Here is a 19,781-nt window from a genome sequence, read left to right as displayed (position 1 = left end):
CTCATTACATAAAATATTAATCAACAAAAAATAAACATACAGGGTTCTTCACAAAAGGGTGAAGAGTTTGGAGAAGGCAGGAGAAGTTAACAATTTAGGCCAAAATAGCTGATTTGTACAAATTCTCCAATTCAGCTCACTTTCAAGTTCAGCTATGTTGTCCTAGATTGTTCACTTCTCCTCCCTTCTCCAAACTCTTTACCCTTTAGTGAATAACCCTGATAATTTTGCCTTTTTCAGTAAAAAGTGATCGCACAATATAGTCCTAAACTGTTCCACGCAAGAAAGCTCACTCCCAGCAAGTGCCAATTTTTGAATCACACAGATAGTGTTTCTTTCACAAAAAGGTTTTGACAGCTGTGATGTATACATTTATATGTATGTGATAAAAAAGCTGTTGGTAAGAGAAGATATTGCTTGGAAGCCATGAGCCTTATTTAAAAAACAAACCCTTTAAAGTCGGGTACCATTAATTATACATGAAAAAAATTCCAGCACGTTAGATGTTTTATGAAAAAAAAACCTGCGCCATGATACATAAAGCTCTCCTATTTGGGAATGGTATTTGTTTGTGGATTCTGAAAAAAGGATTTTCAACCTAAAGTACATACTTTTTTTCCCCTAACAATCAGTTTTCTGAGTCAGAAAAAAAACATGTCCTCTCTGATTCAAACTGACATTTACACAAACAAGTCTCAGATTCAGTTACAGTCAGAAGAACCGTGTCTATGGTCCAAATAAGAGCTATGCTGCTTGTATTTACTGGAAGCTATCGTCACATGCCTCCAAATTGCAGTGGCATGCGTTATATTAATTTTTATTCAAACATCTGTAGTGAAAAACAAAATAAATGGAACAATCTGAAAGATGTACACAAGTGCCACGTGTTCAGAGTTACTCTGCAACTGAAGGAAGAAGTAAAATGCAAATGTTTGGCATATAACAGATAAGCTTTTAAAACAGATTGTGTGATTATTTGCTGTGGGTTAAGCTGAGTATACATGGCTAGCATTACATTTGAAAAAATGTGTTTTCAAAACGCTTGTTCAATATTCAAATAGTTAATGGGGCCAAATCGATGATTGATTTTGACTGTAGAGGGGGGATTAAATTGAAGGAGCAAGATAGAAAAATGTTCTCCCACAAACAAAATTGTAACAGTGAATGTGTTTTTTCTATTATTTCCAAAATCAAATGTTAAAACCAAATGCAGTTTCGTCAAGTCTCTCATAGCATTATCGAAAGTTCTGACGAGATTTTTCATATGAACGTTGGTATGAAATTCTAACCGTGTATACCCAGTTTTACTGTTGTTGTTCCAGAAAAGTAAATGTTCACTGAGCTTAATAAACAAACTCTGACTTTAAAAGTGAACATACTCTACTCCCCTAGTAAATCAGGGACATTGTTTCATAAAACCTTTTACTTGAAGGTTTTAACAATACAGTATTCATGTACACCTAATTTCACACAGGCCATGGATGCAGAAGAGCATCCGGCACTCATGATATGTGGACTCAGTTTGGCCTACGCTGTCAACATTGCAATGTGGCGGCCCACCAAGAGAATTAATTGAAATCAACGTGATTCCATGGTTCAACATTCAAGCTCACTGATATGCAAAGCAAACCAAGATGAACGTGTATGTTCTAATCTGTTGTTTTGGGACACCCAGAATAAAAGGGTAATAAAAATGTGTGCCTTCTGTTTGATGCCCCTCTGGGCATCAAACAGAAGGACCCTTCTGTTTGATGCCGAATGTAAGCTTAAGAAAAAAAAACATATTCACTAATTTGATAAATAGTTGTATCAATTAATAATTAATCACAATACGCAAACATTATATTTACATATAACCTTTTTGAATGAGTTGGTTAAAGTATAAAGTGAAGCTGTCTTAAACTAATATAAACAATTCACTCATCTCCAGGGGGGCCTTTAATTTCATATTGTCCTTGACCTTCTGGTTTAGATCAACACATTACTTGACATTCCACATTGTACCTTCTAGAATGCAAATATTATATCCCCTACTGTTGTTTACTATTATCGCTATTTAGCCAGCAAGAAATCAGATTCTATTTGTGTGCAACATTTTGTAATTGGATGAGCTGTGCCTATATTAGCCAGTAAGACATCAGGATTTAATCATCTCTAGTAGCTTCAAATGGCTAACCTTGTTTAGTCCAGAAAAAAAGAAATTATTATACTGTAATACAGTATATACAGGATTCTTAGTTATGTGTATGGCCTTTTCAGCACCGCATACCACTGGCCAGTTACATGAACATAGCAGCCCTCTGATTAGTAATTGTCAGAGTGCCTCACACAGACTAAACCTCTCTGTAAATTCACAGAATACCTGATACATATCACATAAGCATCATACAGCATAAGACCCCTTAACATGCAAAACTACAAAAATTAGGAAACTAGCAGTAAAATGTGTATGTGCATGTTTTATAACTGTAGTAAATAAGAACATAAGAATGCAAGTTCCCCCACAAACTGGGAATGATGAATAGCTTAATGTACTCTGTAATCACTACATAATAAATATGCATATTGATATACGGTTAATATTAACTACATGGGAGGTAAGGTTGGAAAGAGAGGAAAGTACAAGACTTTTTATTATTTTTAATTTAATAAACTAGTGTGACACTGAATAATATAGCATTTTAGAATATACTTCAACTCACTTGGACCCCTGTAACAACACAGACACTCCTCACTTAACGATAGAGTTCTGTTCCTACGACTAGGTCGTTGCGCAAATTGTTATTCTCTCACTGCTGTTCGGGATCTTTCAGAATAGCCCGAACAGCAGTGTGAAGCCTGCCGGAGGTTCGGCTCAGCCGATCCAGATGTTGGATCGGCTGAGTCGTACTCCTTCTGCACTTCGGATCAGCCGAACATGCTGAGCATGTTCGGCTGTTTCGAAGCCACACGAAGCAAGCCGATGTACGGCTGATTTCAGTCGATATACGGCTGAAATCAGCCGTACCAGCCTGAAGTGAATAGCCGAACAGTGTTTGGCTCACTTCACTTCTGATCGGTCATTCACTCGGCTGCCCTCGGCAGCTTTGTGAATAGACCCCTAAGTGAGGAATAGAGGAAATCAGTTCTAATATACAGTACATGACTTAGGTTTGCATACCGCAAATACCAATGTACAGTACAGTAGTGAATACTGACTGACTGACCAACTGCGGGAACGAGAAAGACTGAGAAAGAGTGATGTGAGATGAGCTTGACTCGTACAGTTCTCGTACAGTGTACAATACCAACTGGTCGGGGAGCTGGTTGCACGTCCGAGTGGTCTAACATTTACAGTAACATTTTTGTTAGACTTTATGTACTGTATTTTATTGCTAAGCAGAAAAAAAAACAGCTTTGTATTAAAACATCTTTAAATGGAATGTTTAGCTTTTGAATATATATTTTCTTTATAATATTGGGGACTAAAATTTTTTTTGTTTTAGTCGAGTAAATATAACATATGTTTACAAGTATTTTATAGTTACATCTCCTGCCAGTAGGGGGGCTATAGGCTTCTTTTTACATGCCCCTTTCTATTCTCACATGCTCTGATTTATCTCAAGTTCAGAATGATACACACAGCTAAATGAGCCAAAGGAATGTCTCATCCCCCTCCCTGCCTTTTGTGCTCAGCCAGGTTGTATGTAGGGATGAGTTTGGGGTCAGTCCAAACTTAAGTTCATCTGAACCCCTAAGGAAGCTTTTAGAGCCAACCCAATCATCTTCAGCTGAAGCATTCCCCGCCATGCATCTGGACATAAACAAAAGGGAAAGGATGCAGGTGACATTACTGACCTTATATAACCACATGGCCATATTAGGTCAATGTCATTGGCCAAATATGGCCATATAAGGCCAGTGATGTCACCAGCATCCCACCCCTTTGTTTACATACAGCTGCAGGGCAGGGAATGCCCTGGCCTCAGCTGATTCGGCCAGCACTGACAGCTTACTTACAAGTTTGGACAAACCCAAGCTCATCCCTAGTTGTATGGTTTCAGTAAAACAGAATTAGGGGTATTTATCAAAACTGGAGCAGACAGAATCTGGAGCAGTTGACCATAGCAACCAATCAGCTTCTATCTTCAGTTTGCTCAGGTAAGATTAAAAAATGAAAGAGAGAAGGTGATTGGATGACATATGGAACTGCTCCAGACTTTGTCTGCTCCAGTTTTGATAAATCCCCCTCAAAGAGAAAATGCATATATTTGTGACACAAAACTATTATAGTTTCACTTTACTTAGCACCACATTTAGGCACTGGTAAGCGTCAAAGATTTAAATGTTTTGCTTCTGGGTTTACATACACTTTAATGCGCTAAAACTTTGATTAATTAATTATTGGTCTTAAATATGGTTAATTGGATTTACTTGCCCAAACCGAACATTGCAACAGATTGTACTTATCCATATCAACTATCACCTGAACCAATCCATTTGATAAACTGGTAAAGGGGTCCTCTAGACCACTAACTAGTTCACATTTTACCTGTAGCTGCCATTTTAGGAAAGCCCATAATGCATTGGGTACCCCAATTATTTTATATAATATACCCCAATTTCCAATTTTGTCGTACGGGAATGTAATCCTATCTTATAATCGTATGCATTTAACATACTTCTCAACTGTCCCTCATTCAGAGGGACAATCTCTCGTTTGGAGCAGAATCCCTCTGTTCCTCTTTTCTCCTAATTTGTCCCTCTTTTTTGGTCTGGTGTAAAGATATCTGAGAAAATGTACTATTTAACTACCAACATGTTATTCTGCACTTAACTCTTCATCATATCTCCTAATTATCTCATTTGCTACTTTGAAAAGTTAGTTTACAGGAAAAGTAATGGTGAATAAAAACAATACTGAGTTTTACCATCACTTTTGTATATAAATTCTTAATGGTCCACCTAATTGGGGACATGGCAGGAATGTGTCCATTGCCTAAATACATTGTGCTGGAAGGCGTCTCTCTTTCAGAAAGATGGAAGTTATGCATTTAATCCTAGTAAAAAAAAACTGTGTACCCATTGGATCATGCTCACATTTCTCAACTATGGTCTGCAGTGCAAACAAGGAACCAGCATTTTCTATAGAATTAGAAAAAGGATCCATTTGGACCCATTTACAGGTCAATGACAATACACGCTAATTACAACCACATTCCAGGTGAAAAGTGTGTCACCATCAATTGTCCTAACTGGTAAGGTACAATAATATGGTTAACAGTTCAGCTACATTATGATAAACTTTTTTGTGTAGTCTTAAGAACAGACATAAAGAAGAAATCGTTCAAAGTATTTAGATGTGCGGCTAGGATTTTACACAATAAACACTCAATTTCTGGCTGTCTGGGTTTCTCCAAGAAAGTCAGATTTATGGACGTGCCTGACAGTTTCTAAATATGTAGTCACCATATTGCTAATAGCATGGGAACTTCAGGTTTATCTAAACGGATTGGCTGACACTGAGTGTGTTGATGTAAGGGCAGGATGTTCTTAGCAAATGTTGGCTGTGGAGCAACAGAGATGTTAGATATAGTACCTGGAGAGGGCCTCACCCCAGTCATACAGCACAATTCCTTTTTACTTTAGTAATGTTTATTATAGCAGAAATTGTAATGTGCTTAAAAAATGCCTCACATCTTTGATGACTAAAGCTTCTGGAATGACCATGGTGTGTCTGTAAAATGGAATTTCTTAAAACTGACCAGTGTATTACATGCACATACACATCTAGTGCAAGTGGAAGAGTAACGGAAAGGGGGGAGGGTACGCAATTGCAATGAAATCAGCAAACAGCAAATTACAGCACGTGTTGCGGTTGCAAGTCAGGCCTGGTAAGTCTCTGGTTTATTAAGTGGAAAACTGACTGACAGAAACCTATTCAAAGTGGGATGAGGCTCGAAGTAGAACTCCAGCCAAGAGTGTTTTTTTTTTTTTTTAATAGAACTAGAACTGTTCCCATTGGGGGGAATGTTCCTTTATTTTCTGTCCTGGGGACCTCAAAAAAGGAAAAAGACACCTGAATGAAGTTCTAACCCTTTCCCCGCTCTACTACAAATATGCTTTCTTGCTGAGCGTGTCCCTGTTGCTGTCCGTGCCTCTGTTAAAGATTTCCTCTCACTTCCTGCCCTGGCGATGAAGGAAAATGTCACCACAATAAACACATGCAAAAAACTGACAGAGGTTCTAACTCTACACCACTCTTACTTTTTCTGACATCGGAGCTGCCAGCCACCGGCAGTCAGAAAAAATTTAAAAAAACACCATAGGAATGCATAGCCAGATTCCTATTGGCTATTTCACTTTGCAATAGTCAATAGCAAACTAGCTATTGCACCCGCCCTCTGCTGCTGCCAATCAGCAGAGGGTGAACTGAAGTTCTCCATCAGGTCCCCTTCTTGTGATTTAGCCATCTAGCTATGCATTCCTATGGTGTTTTTTTTTTTATTTTATTCTGAGGGCGTACGGCGTACACTAGCACAGCCGGCCCCACCCACCCCAGGAGCAGGTCACATGACTGCGACACACCGCAAGGTCCTCCAGCATAGTAGAGTATGGAGGGAGGAGTACAGACTGGAGAAGGGGAAGTATATCTTATCAGGGGTAACTCTCATGGTTTACACTGAACTCTATGGGCTGCTCTGTCAGTGAAAGTAATGCGGAGTATGTACCTCATACGTTATATAGCCACGCACTTTAAATCCAATTCTTCTAGTTCCAGCTGCAGAGCCCGGTCCTGTCTTTGCCTATAGCAGTGGTTCTCAATCTGTGGGTCGCTGTGTGATTTCTGCTGTGCTAGGTGAGAGTCCTCCTCAGCCCTCCCCTCGCGCAGCAGTGTCAGTTCTCCCGCCACACCGCCAGATGTCGCTGCAGCAGCCTCGTCATCCCTAAATTTTACCATTGGGGGTCACCACAACTTGGCACCAAGTTACCAAGGGGTCCCTACCCTAGAAAGGTTGAGAACCACTGCTCCCGGTCATTAGTGACACATGAACCGAGCAAGGTTCAGTTCGATAAACGTTCCGCAAACCCAGCAGAAAGTCCACAAACCCAGAGCATAGCGGTGAACCCCATTGAAGTCTATGGGAAGGGAATTTTGTAATTTTCTTGTGGCTTTTTTGAAGCCCAGTTTGCATGCTGTTGTTTAATATATCTGGGGGCTCCCTTATTTTAAAGGGGTATTCCAAATTACGATTAGTCCCCCTTCTGTAGACCTTCACAACCCTTTTGAAGAACAGGTATGTGGGGATGAGGCTTTTGTTCCTAAACATGGGGACAAGCTGCCTTGTGAGGGAGGCTATGTTGAGGGCATGGTTCAAGAAGTGGGAGCGTGCACACTCACTGCTCCCCCTTTCCTGCCATCCAGGCTCTATCCAGGCTGGTATAGATTTTGCGGTGGAACCCACACTGTTTTTTTGTGGGTTTTTTTTTACAATGTGTACTGTCCCTAAAAAAAAAAAAAAAAGCAAACATCATGTGATCACTGTCAAAATCCATATGAGGTCCATATTAAGGCCCTGCCCCTATTGAAAGGTACCTGTCTCCATGTTAATGGGGACAAGAGCCTTATCCCCATATCCTGTCCCACAAAAGTTGTGTGGAAGGTCAACAGGATGGACTTTTTGGAATCATGGCACCCCTTTAGAATAAGGGGGCCCACAGATATCTGCCCCCTTGGTACTCATTCACAAAAAAAACATTAAATATTAAATAAAAACACTGACACTGCAGAAAAAGTCCCTAATTAAAAAAACAATCGCTCCGTCCAGCGATGTAGATCCAGCATCAGTCACTATGAGTGACGTCTGATGATCTACCACCATGACCATGACAGCACCCTGGCCACCTGCTGAATGTAAACACGCAGATGGGAGATGCTGAGTGATGTCATTGACCAAATATAGTCATGACCCTATTTGCTCAATGACATCACCTGTGAACCCCTGGCCTGTTTATTTACAAACATTTTTGTGTAGTCTTGAGAACAGAGACAAAGAAGAAACTCTTCAAAGTATTTAGATGTTCAGCTATGATTTTACACAATAAACACTCAATTTCTGAGAGTTTCTAAATATGCAGGGGAAGTATATCCTCCAGGGATCGCCGGCTTCTGTTCATCACCGAGGATCCCGGATGACATTATTGACCAAATATAATGTTTGTTTACATTTAGCAGGAGCTATTTCCAGCGAGAGTAGCAACAGGGCAGCATCGTTGTGGCGGTGGGTCGACAAGTGTTTCTCATCATGATTAACCATGGATTTAAATGTGGGGAATTTTTTTTGGGGGGGGAGGGGTTAGAAAAAATGTTCATGGTGTTTTTGTGTTTATTAACTATCTAAATTTTTTGGAAACTCATTCATGTAGGAAGGGCAGATAGCTGAGGGCCTCCTTATTCACAGCCGTTTGATTACTTGTATGTAGGAGAGCCAAGTACCAACTGTAAAGAACAATACCAAGATCATAGCTAATCTCTTTATAACCACTCCGTACCATGACATTTTTATATATATTATGGTCCTGCAGTGGTTAAACATTTAAGTATAGGACCTCCTTAATCACTTGCCGTCCATGGACGGGGGCCGTATAAGAGCCTTAGGGCATCAGAGCGTGCACATGAGTGGGGAAACTGTCAGCAATTGAAACAGCATTACATACAAGCAATTGGGCGTCTCTAGAGGCGCCCGATCGCTTGTAATAGGTGCGGGTGTGCGCACAGGTTTTTTTTTTCAAAATTTAGGGTACTTTTTTTGTTATATAGTAAAAAAATAAAACCACCCGTGGTGATTAAATGCCACCAAAAAAAAGCTTTATCTATCCCCAAAAAATGGTATAAAATTTGTTTCAGTACAGCGTTGCATGACGGAATAAATGTCAGTCAACGTACTGCAGCGCTGAATACTGAAAAATTGATTGGGCTGGAAGTGGTTAAAGAGGAAGTCTGCTTTTCAAAAAAGCAAACCCCCATTTATACATATATATATATAACATACATTTTATATATGTTAGGTTCTGATTGGCCCGATTAAATAATGGGCCCCCCCCTCTTCATCTCCACTGGAGTAGGCCTAACTGGTGCACAGAATGGGACTCATATAATGGTATGTAATCATGGTTTGTTGCATTAGTGCAATGAGCTCAGGCTGCTGTAATGATGTAATGATGGCACCCTAGGGAGAGGTACCATGATAGTCTGGGCTCAGAGGAACTGGCCAGCATCATTCAAACCAAGAGACTAATGGCATCTAGTGGCAAGTAGCAATTAATGCAGGGGACAGCTCCAGATTAAAGTAATATGGAGTTCAGCTTTAAGAAGATAAGAGTCACCGTCACTTGTGTATACAGCGGAGGACCTCCCCAGATAAAAACAAGGAGAACCCTCTGGCAATACAGCTCAACATGGCCTTAATCTTCATGTGATTTTTGCATTGGCACATCGTGGGTACTGGAAACACAGAGCTGAATCAGATTTTCTCCTGATTTCCAACACCTTCCACATAATACACTAACTTATAGTTTTCTTTCAGAGCTTTACTTAAAAATTTAATTTGTATAGCATGGATGTTCCAAAATGTGTTGATTGCCAAACATAGACATTAAGAAGTAGAACTACATGAGATGTTTATGAGATTAGCTTGGAATAAAAACCTTTTATAAGGTTTCATTAGGAAAGTATTTTTAAAGTAGACTTGGGGGAGGGATTTATTTTCCCTGGCAGAGAATACATAGTATGATTCTGGATTTCCCCAGATTTTCCTACACTTACTAAATTCATGCTCATTCTCCATGTTTAAAATTATTCTCCAGTTTAAACAAGTTATGTTGTTTTATAGGCACTATCCAAATATAGAGAAACCTTGTTTAACTTGAGAACTTAAAAAAAGTGAGTTTGTACAATGACAGAGCACCCTGTTTTGTTCAGATTCAAGCACCTGGCAACTTTTGAGCCCTGCAGAGAGAAATGGGATGTGTTTTGCCAATGGGCACAATATGTTAGTGCCAACCTAGCTGCTCTTCTGCTTTATTTAAGCCTAGGTAGGAAAATGAGCAAACATGACAAGCACCATGTTAAGTTTATTTACATAACATTTTTACTTCAGTAAATGCCAGAAGATATGTAAGTGTGAGGACATAATAATAGATAGGTGTTGGGGATGGGAGGCAATTATGACGTCTAGACTAGACAGACTACAAAGCAAAGCAAAGGTTATCATGAGACTACAATCAAAGAAATTCTAAAAGATTTTGGTGTCAGTTGATTGTTTTTGGTACAGAACTCATACACTCAGCATGTTTTTCATTAGTTTCTTTTTATTGGTGGTGGACTGTTACCTGAAGCTGTACAGATAGCTTTTCTACTTCAATGATCATATATAGGTGCGATGTAAACCACTGCTGATGAAAAAAAAATTAAATCAAACTGTGATCTATAGCTCAATTCATAAAGTTTTTCTTACTAAGAACTTTCAGGCGTGGGATTCGGGCCCTAAGCAGTCTTAAAGACTTGACAAAATACCCAGATGTGTCTCTTGTCATATATTGTAGCTGTAGCTTATGTCTGTTTACCAAGCACATATCACTTCACAAATGGTAAAACGGATATAAATATGTTAAATAACACTGCTAATGTACCATTTTAAAATAGCTGATGTACGGCTGACATCAGCCGTACCAGCCTGAAGTGAATAGCCGAATCGGTCGGTCATTCACTCGGCTGCCTATGGCAGCTTAGTGAATAGACCCCAAAGTCATAAGGTAAACTTCTGCATTTTCAAGGAACAGCTGTCTTGGGCTCCTGCTCACACATGAGTTCAAGCAGAGTTGTGGCTGGACATGCATCTGTGTGCAGGTATCCCTACTGTGAGCGTTGGCACCTATGTAATGCACTGCACTGATGACGGGTCTTCAGCAAGTTCCCTGTGACCGCCCTGAGTTTCTTGTGTGTTTACAGTTGCTCATCCGGCTTTGGTCCTGACCTGCCTCTGGACTTCTGCTTACCTGATTACAGACCTCCAGTTCCTTCCTGGTCTTAATTCTGTCTTTAATTTATCACTGCTTAGCCCATCCATTACTGACCCTGGCCTGTTCTGCAACTCTGGCTGCTGTATTCTATGTGAAACACTGCTGTCTCCCCCACCGGTCTTACCAACTGGCTCTGCCACCCTTAACTTGTGTTGGTGCTGAGGTTGCCCTTATCATCTCAGTCTCCTACAGTGTACATGGCATTAGTACAGATAGCAGTAAAAATTCACAAAACGCTTTCACTTGTTGCCTAAGATTAATTTTTAGGGCACATGCTGCTGGGATGTCATCCTTATCCTTCCTTCATTACTCCAAGCTTAATCCCGTGATGCACTACAAGCTCATGTTTAGCTAGCTACCGTGTTTCCCCGAAAATAAGACAGCGTCTTATATTTTTTTTTCTACGAAAAAAGACACTAGGTCTTATTTTCGGGGGATGTCTTACCTGGCTTGGCTGCAGCTGTCCGCTCTGCCGTCCAGGGAGCCACAGATAGGTGGGCGGGCGTGCGGGCGGGGCGTGCCTGGCGGGGGGGCTGTGCGGGGGGCAGGAGTTAGCTGCGGCTAGCACTATCTTCAGGGATTTCTGTAATATAAGATCTACCACCGAACTAGGTCTTATTTTCGGGGTAGGTCTTACTTTCGGGGGAACACGGTAATTTGTAGTTTTATTATTTTTATTATGATTATTTTACTGGTTTTATATAGTGCCAACAGTTTGCACAGCGCTTTACAATATAAGGAAGACATTAAAATTACAATACAATTCAAGACAAGATGGTAGGGAGGGTCCTGCCCGTGAGGGTTTACAATCTAAAAGGGAGGGGCAAGTGATACATGAGGAGGTAGTTGTGAGGGGATGAATGTGAAAGTTAGGAAAAAAGTACAAAAAATAAGTGCTTTAAGAGGGGCTGGAGAGGGTTGGGGACACAGGGTGTGCTGCTTCTCAAATGTGCGGACTGGAGTGTCCGACGTTTGTACTCAGGATAACCAAAAGAGGAGGGGTAGAGAAGCGCCAACAACCTAGCGTGGATCAGCAATGAGGTGTCAGGAAATTCAAAGGAAGTTTTTAGTGTTATACTCACATCTGGGTGAGTTAGTTGAGGCTATGGAAATAATGTAAAATCTGCGCTTATGGAAGGGGTGAAATATGAAAGCTGCTGCGCTATGATTTGTAGAGACTGTGAAAAAATGAGTGTTAGGAGATTTCCTTTTTAATTATATAAATCGCATTGGACGCAACATTGCTGAAAGTAACATCTGGGATGTGGACCCTCTGATTCATCATCTCCGCTATACCATTTCAGCTGTGGGGTGAGTGCGCACCCCGAAGGGGGACACTTTGGAGACACATATACACGTCGGTGTGGGAGAATTTATTCTATTCTGTTAGAGTTTTATTGGATCCACTTGAAAACTTTTTTGTTTATTTATTTAAAATATTTATAATTTTCACTTTTATATATCCCGAAAGAGGGATTACATTTCACTTAGCATAGCGCTGCACACTCATTTTTTCATAGTTGAGGCTATGGGCGGAGGATTTTAAGAAGGTGGTGCTGTGTCAGCGTGTTGTCAGGAATAAATGGATAAGTGGGTGAGTATAATGAGTGCGAATATCTAATAGGTGAAAATACATAAACTTACCATTAGGCAAGAATTGCTGCGACATCATCGACGAAGGTCATGACATGATGTGGAGATCCTGATTGAGGTGGGTGATGGATATTCTGCTTGGTTGATATAATGATGATGGTTCAGTTGGAGGTGGTTAGAGGATGTTGATGTGAGTCTGGATCCTGTGATGGTATTGCTGTGGCTGTGACAGCTGATTGGTGCCTATTTAAGTAGAATAGGGAAGGGTTAGGAAGGTCCTGCTGGGAAGATTCACTTCCAGTCCTAAAGATGCAACAGGGAATGAGAGGAACTCCCCTCCCCCAGCTAAAGTGAACAAATTTCGATCTTAGAGAGTTACACAGGAACAGGTGTCCCTATTAGAAGATTTTTTTCCCTCATCTCTTGCTCTGGTGACTATGCTCAAATTTTGGTTTGCCCTTTACTTTCTATCCCTGTGAAAATAGTCACCAGGACAAGCTGAAAGTGTGAATCCCCACAGCAGGCACACAGACAGCAATAAATACTTGTGCAAAGTCTTAAGCTGCCATACACTGTGCAAATGTTGGCCAGCGGTCAAAATACAATAGCCCAGTAGCCCAATGGGAGATTCGCCTGTTTAGCATTGATGGAGGAACCTGTTATATCTTTTTTTTTGTTCAGCCCTCAAGTTGAATGAATAAAAATATAACAGTGTATGGCCAGCTTAACCCTCCCTACTGTAGCCAACACTAAAATGTGCTTTTTAACATCTGCTTTCTGTATCATTTATCACATTTGCACATGCAGGGACGTTTTAACTGTGATGGTTGCTGTTAGAAACATCTTGGTACCAACATTCCCTGATATCATATTTTCTATATGTAGAGACAATATGGAATTTGTAGTGGGAGGCATTTGTGTATAGGTCTCCAGAATCACACACAGAGTCATCTCAGATCACCAGAATAAGAAAAAAAAGGGGTGGGATGGATTGGTACACTAGATAAATTCATAAATAAGTACAGAAGTACTGGGCAGGTAGCCGGGTTCCCTGTATGTATCTCAAGGTTTCATTTTTATTTGACTGGCGTTTACCTTTAAATTTAAGTCATGCAACTATATTCACAAAACTCAGGCATTGCAAGACCATACCTATAATTAAAAACACTCTCTTTTAATGTGCTTTTAACTGGGCAAAACTAAATAATAAACAGAATCTTTTCTGAATTACTGGTCTGTTTCACTTGAATAGGAATTCTGTGTATATAAACCAAGATGCAACACTGCAGGAAGTACAGTACAAATCAAATATATATATAAAGGAAGAAAAATATACACTATATACATTGCCTGGCATAAAATAGCATTACATTATTAGATAAATGAGTTCAGGCAGAAGAGGAAATAAGCACCAGAAAGCTAAAATAACTCAGCTAATGTTATTTACTCACAATAGTTGAAGGCAGAAATTTGCACTAAATGTTAGCAACTAGCCAGTATTTTCTGTTCAGTGTTTAAAGTGCATGTCAAGCCAAAAACGTATTTTCTAGATTTGGACAGAGTGGGGAAGTGTTACAATGCCCTTTGGGCTTCTACTGCTATCTAGGGTCTTGTTAAAGAGATTTACCATGAGTTCCTGCCCTGCTGACAACAATTTCACAGGACAAGAAATTAGGGAAACTCTACATCAGGGGCACAGACAGGATTGGAACCTGAAAGGTGTTTTAGTCTTCCCCTACTCTACTAAAGAAAATCATTTTTATTTTTGTCTGTGTTGCTGTTTGAGAGTTCCCCACACTTCCTGTCTCTTAAAACATTGTCAGCAGGGCAGGAAATTAGGATAATCGATCTAACAACCCAAAATAGCAGTAAGGACCTTTCAGAGGTTCTAATCTTTCCCTGCTCTATCCAGAACTAAAAAAAAGTGTTGGCCGGACATTCAATTTAACTTACACAAAAGTTAAAAGACTTAATGGTGCCCGAACAAATCTTGTCAAAGTCCAAGGCAACCATCAATACGGAAACACAATGAATGTTGTCATCAGTGACTGAATGCAACAGCATATAATAACATAATTTGTACATAGCAGGGGACATGGTACACCATGCCACAGCGACCATTAACTCCAAAGTGAATGCAGCTACCTAGTGGTAATTTCATTCCTTTCCTCCTGTCCCTGGTATAAAGTGACTTTAAAAAAATCAGTCGGCAGAAAAAAGGACAACACCTTTCTACTACCATTAGACTGAAACATGCCTACAGTCTAGCTGCAACTAGGACTTTCACCGGTCTAGCCTCATGCAAAATGATTTTAGATCAGGAACTGATTGGATTACAGTTATGCACCTGTTCTCCCTCTAGATAATTTTCTGTGAACATTAAGCTCTGTGGCTGTAAAGCTTCCAACATCTACATAGTGTAGCACATATAATACACCCATAGGACTATTTATGGGGAAAAAACAAAAAAAACTACAGAGTGTGCTTTCAGATATATACCAGATGCACAAGCCTGTGAGCCCCAACCAACAATTTATGGTTGAAATGGATTTGCTAAACTCTGGCCAACTGTCTTCACAACCTACAATATCACTCTAACGGATCGTGAAGTTTAAAAAAAAACCTCTAAAAGTCCCATTTACATACATATATCTGTGGTCATGTGATACACTGCATCTCAAGTCTTCTAACTTCTTCACTGCAGAGGAGAAGAGTCCTTCAGGTAGCCATGTTGCTGCTTAGGTGAAATTGGCACTTCCCATTGTATGTTCAGTGGTTCCTCTCCAGTGCTGCAGAGGGTCACGTGAGGGGGAATAATAAGTAAGTAATGCTATTAGAAGGCTTTTTTTTTTTTTAAGGAGAAATGGTTGGAAAAGATGGAAGGAAGATCAATGTTGCCAGAGATAGGTTTTAATATACAAAGGGGGAAAGAGGACTCACTCCAGTCAATTCATCCAATCTAGTTAATCAAATCAAACTAGTAAATCATATCAATCCACTCAATCTATTAAGTAATATATCAAGTAATGTATCAACCATACCAAGGTCTAATTAAAAAAAGTAGTGGGGAGCCAGAAATGTGTGATAATGTAACCCTAACTAGCACCAAACTTGCATGTACACCAATGCTAGAAGTTTAGCAAACAAATTACAGAAGCACGAAGTTATGCTACTCGAGGAAGACATCGATATAGTGGGAATAAGAGAAACTTGGCTAGACAGCTCACATGACTGGGCAACTACTGTACATGGGTACAACCTGTTCAGAAGGGATGGGGTTGGTAGAAGGGGTGGGGGGTATGCCTATATGTAAAAAACAATCTAACTGTTCACAAAAGAGATGACATACGACAGAGGGTTGCGATGGTGTTGAGTCTTTGTGGCTGGAACTGGACAAGACTGATGCTAGTCGTAAACTAATTATGGGTGTGTTGAGAAGGAGTTCGCGGCCATCTTGCATGAATGCAGACGCGGTCCTGTGTGCTGTGTGCGGCGGTGGAAGATGGCGGACACAGGTACTCGTTTTGGACATCAGAGCATTTGCACGAGTACGAGTACCCATGCAAATACTCAGTATCGCGGCCGATACCGATGCTTGTATCGGTGCATCCCTAGTGTGTGTTATAAACCCCTGAACATAGAGGAAGAGGAGGAGGCTCACCTACATTCCCAGTTAGAATTAGTTGGGAAGTAGGGAAATGTTGTTATAATGGGCGACTTCAATTATCCAGAGATTGATTGCTAAAATGGAACCTCTCATTCTATAAAGGTGGGCCGTTTTCTGAACCTGTTACGGGACAATTTCTTGGAGCAGATGGTTGATGTCCCAATGAGGAAGAATGCAACACTGGACTTAATAATCTCTAATAATGTGGACCTTGTTGGGGACATAACGATTAGGGATACATTAGGTAATAGTGATCACAGGGTGATTACTTTTAATGTGGGGTACAAAAAAAGAGAAGTGTGTTGGTCTAACAAGAACACTAAACTTCAGAAAGGCAAACTTTGTTAAGCTGCGTCACCTAGTATGTGACACTAATTGAGACAACATATTTCTTGCACTGGACACTGACCAGAAGTGGGATTGTTTTAAAAAACACATTACACAATGCTATTGCAAAATGCATATCATTGGGAAACAACAAAAAAAGATCAAGAACTAAGCCTGCATGGCAAAATAAAACGGTAAAACAATACATCAAAGAAAAGAAGCTGGCATTTATAAAATATAAGGTGGAGGGGACTGCATTGGCATTCCAGAACTACAAGGAATGCAACAAGAAATGAGAAATGTAAACATGAAATCCGGGCAGCTAAAATAGATTATGAAAAGCATATCGCCATAGTCAGTAAAAAGAACCCAAAAAAATATTCCGGTATATAAGCACTAAAAGGGTAAAGAAAGAGCAGGCCGGCCCATTAAAAGACGAAAACGGGAGATTAGTGACAAATGACAGGGAGAAGGCCGATGTATTGAATTTCTTTTTCTCCTCGGTATACACTTGAGAGAGTGACGGGTTTAATGGAGATAAAAATGGGAGTTGCTCAGTGCGTAAAATACCGCAGTGGTTGACAGTGCCTGGGGTACAACAAAGACTTGAAAAAATGAATGCAAATAAATCATTAGGACCAGATAACCTGCACCAAAAGGTACTTAAAGAACGCAGCCAGGTTGTAGCAAGACCATTATTCCTAATTTTCAAGGACTCCAGAGTAACTGGTAAGGTACAGAGTGACTGGCGGAAGGCTACAGTAGTGCCAAATGTATATGTGTTTATTGATTCTGCGCTGGATGGGTGAAACAAAAGAGCTCTGTCTTAAACTAAACTAAGTGATTAAATAAGAAGGCTGCGTCAATAAGGACCAACAAAGGTCAAATCGTATATGTTTTCAATATATGCAGCGCCAACGAAAAATGGTGGATAAATTGAATGAACGTGGTTAAGACAATATACCGCAAACAATAAACAATAAATGATGTACTGAAATTGTGTTAATCCGTGAATCAATCAAACTTAATAAAAATGTGGAAATATACAACGAATGTACATGTATACATATCAAATAAATTGAAAAGTTTTTTAAGACAAGTGCTGTGTACTTCTTTTTTCAAACACCATGGGTGCAATAAGGTGTTCCAAGTGTGGAAAGTTTATAAATTAAAAAAAAGAGTTTATAAATTCAAAGAAACAGAAAAATGTTCCGTGATAATTGTTGGGGATGCGGGCTAATGCCGTACGTCTCCCCTTGGGGTGTGCACTCACCACAATGTAGTGGCTGTAGTAAGCAGCCTGAAACGCTTTGACGTCCTCGCCGTAACTCTCAACGGTCCCCAGCCAGCAGACGATTTGTCTCCAAAATCATATAAGAAAAGAGCCTCTCATTGCGTAGCAATTTCAAAAAGGATTTTATTTGAATCAAGTAAAAGCAGGACAACGAAATCCCAAAAAATATTCCGATCGGCAGACAGGATACTCTGTAAACTCCTGTGTCTGGTGTAGCATAAAGTTAGGACCGCCCCTACGCGTTTCGTCTTACTGACGTCCTCAGGGGTTTAGCAGGTCCGAAACTTTTCAATTTATTTGCTATGTATAAATGTACATTCGTTGTATATTTCCACATTTTTATTAAGTTTGATTGATTCACGGATTAACACAATTTCAGTACATCATTTATTGTTTATTGTTTGCGGTATATTGTCTTAACCAAATTCACTCAATTTATCCACCATTTTTCGTTGGCGCTGCATATATTGAAAACATACAGTAGTACCAATATTCAAAAAAGGGTCAAGATGCCAACCTAGGAACTACGGACCAGTCAGTCTAACATCAATAGTATGCAAACTGTTAGAGGGAATGATAAAGGACTATTTAGTGGATTTTGTAAGTGATAATCAGCATGGATTTAGGAAAGACCATTCTGCCAGACCAACCTACTGACATTCTACAAAGAGGTAAGTAGAGATCTGGATGGAGGGAGGCCAGTGGATGTGGTATATCTGGATTTTGCCAAAGCGTTTGACATGATACCAAGTAAATGCTTAGTACACAAGCTGAGGTCTATGGGCATAGATGAAATGGTGTGTACATGGATAGAGAACTGGCTACCGGACCAAGTCCAGAGAGTATTGATAAATGTCTCTTTTTCAGATTGATCTATGGTTGAGAGTGGCATGCCTCAGGGTTCTGTGCTAGGCCCAATACTGTTTAACCTGTTTGTTAACGATATTGGGGAAGGTGCTAATAGCCATGTTTCCGTGTTTGCAGATGATACTTAAATTGGGAGGGCCATAGACACGGACTTAGACACTATAGCATTGCAGAGGGACCTAGATAAAATAGGGGAGTGGGCAACTACACGGCAGATGAGGTTTAATGTTGAAAAATGTAAAGTAATGCATTTTTGGGTCAAAAACAGGCAAGGGGAATACTTATTAATGGGTACTCCACTAGGGAAGTCAGAAATGGAAAATGATCTGGGGGTCATAGTGGACCACAGATTGAACAATAGCTTGTAATGCCAGGCTGCTGCAAACAAAGCAAGCAGAGTACTGTCTTGTATTAAAAAGGAATGTACTTTAGAGACAAAGCAATAATGTTGCCACTTTATAGATCACTGGTTCGGCCTATTCTGGAGTATGCGGTCCAGTTTTGGGCACCAATCCTCAGAAAGGATGTCCTTGAGTTGGAGCAAGTCCAGAAACGGGCAACTAAACAAATTAAGGGGCTGGAGGATCTAAGCTATGAGACAAGGCTATTAAATGTAAACTTGTTCACGCTGGAAGTGAGGAGACTAAGAGGAGACATAATTTTGATGTACAAAATGTTTAGTGGACCAGAGGCCACCACGTAAAAATGGTGGAGAAAAGATTTAACCACAAGGGGCGTAGGGCCTTTTTTTTTTCAGGTTGAGCAGTTACATAGTTACATAGTATTTGAGTTTGAATAAAGACACAGGTCCATCAAGTTTAACCCATTGTGTGTAAGCATGTGATTCTGCATGTGTATGCGTGTGTAAGAGTCCCTGTCTGATCTTGTTCTTAAGGGTACCTGTACCCCTGTATGTTATGGTCTCTGAGGCAACTGTCCAAGTGCTTTTTGAACAATTCAACACTCCCAGTT

This window comes from Nanorana parkeri, unplaced genomic scaffold (genome assembly GCF_000935625.1).
Source record: "Nanorana parkeri isolate BGI_ZX_2015 unplaced genomic scaffold, ASM93562v1 scaffold509, whole genome shotgun sequence".
Taxonomy (NCBI): domain Eukaryota; kingdom Metazoa; phylum Chordata; class Amphibia; order Anura; family Dicroglossidae; genus Nanorana; species Nanorana parkeri.
This window is presented reverse-complemented; position numbering follows the sequence as displayed.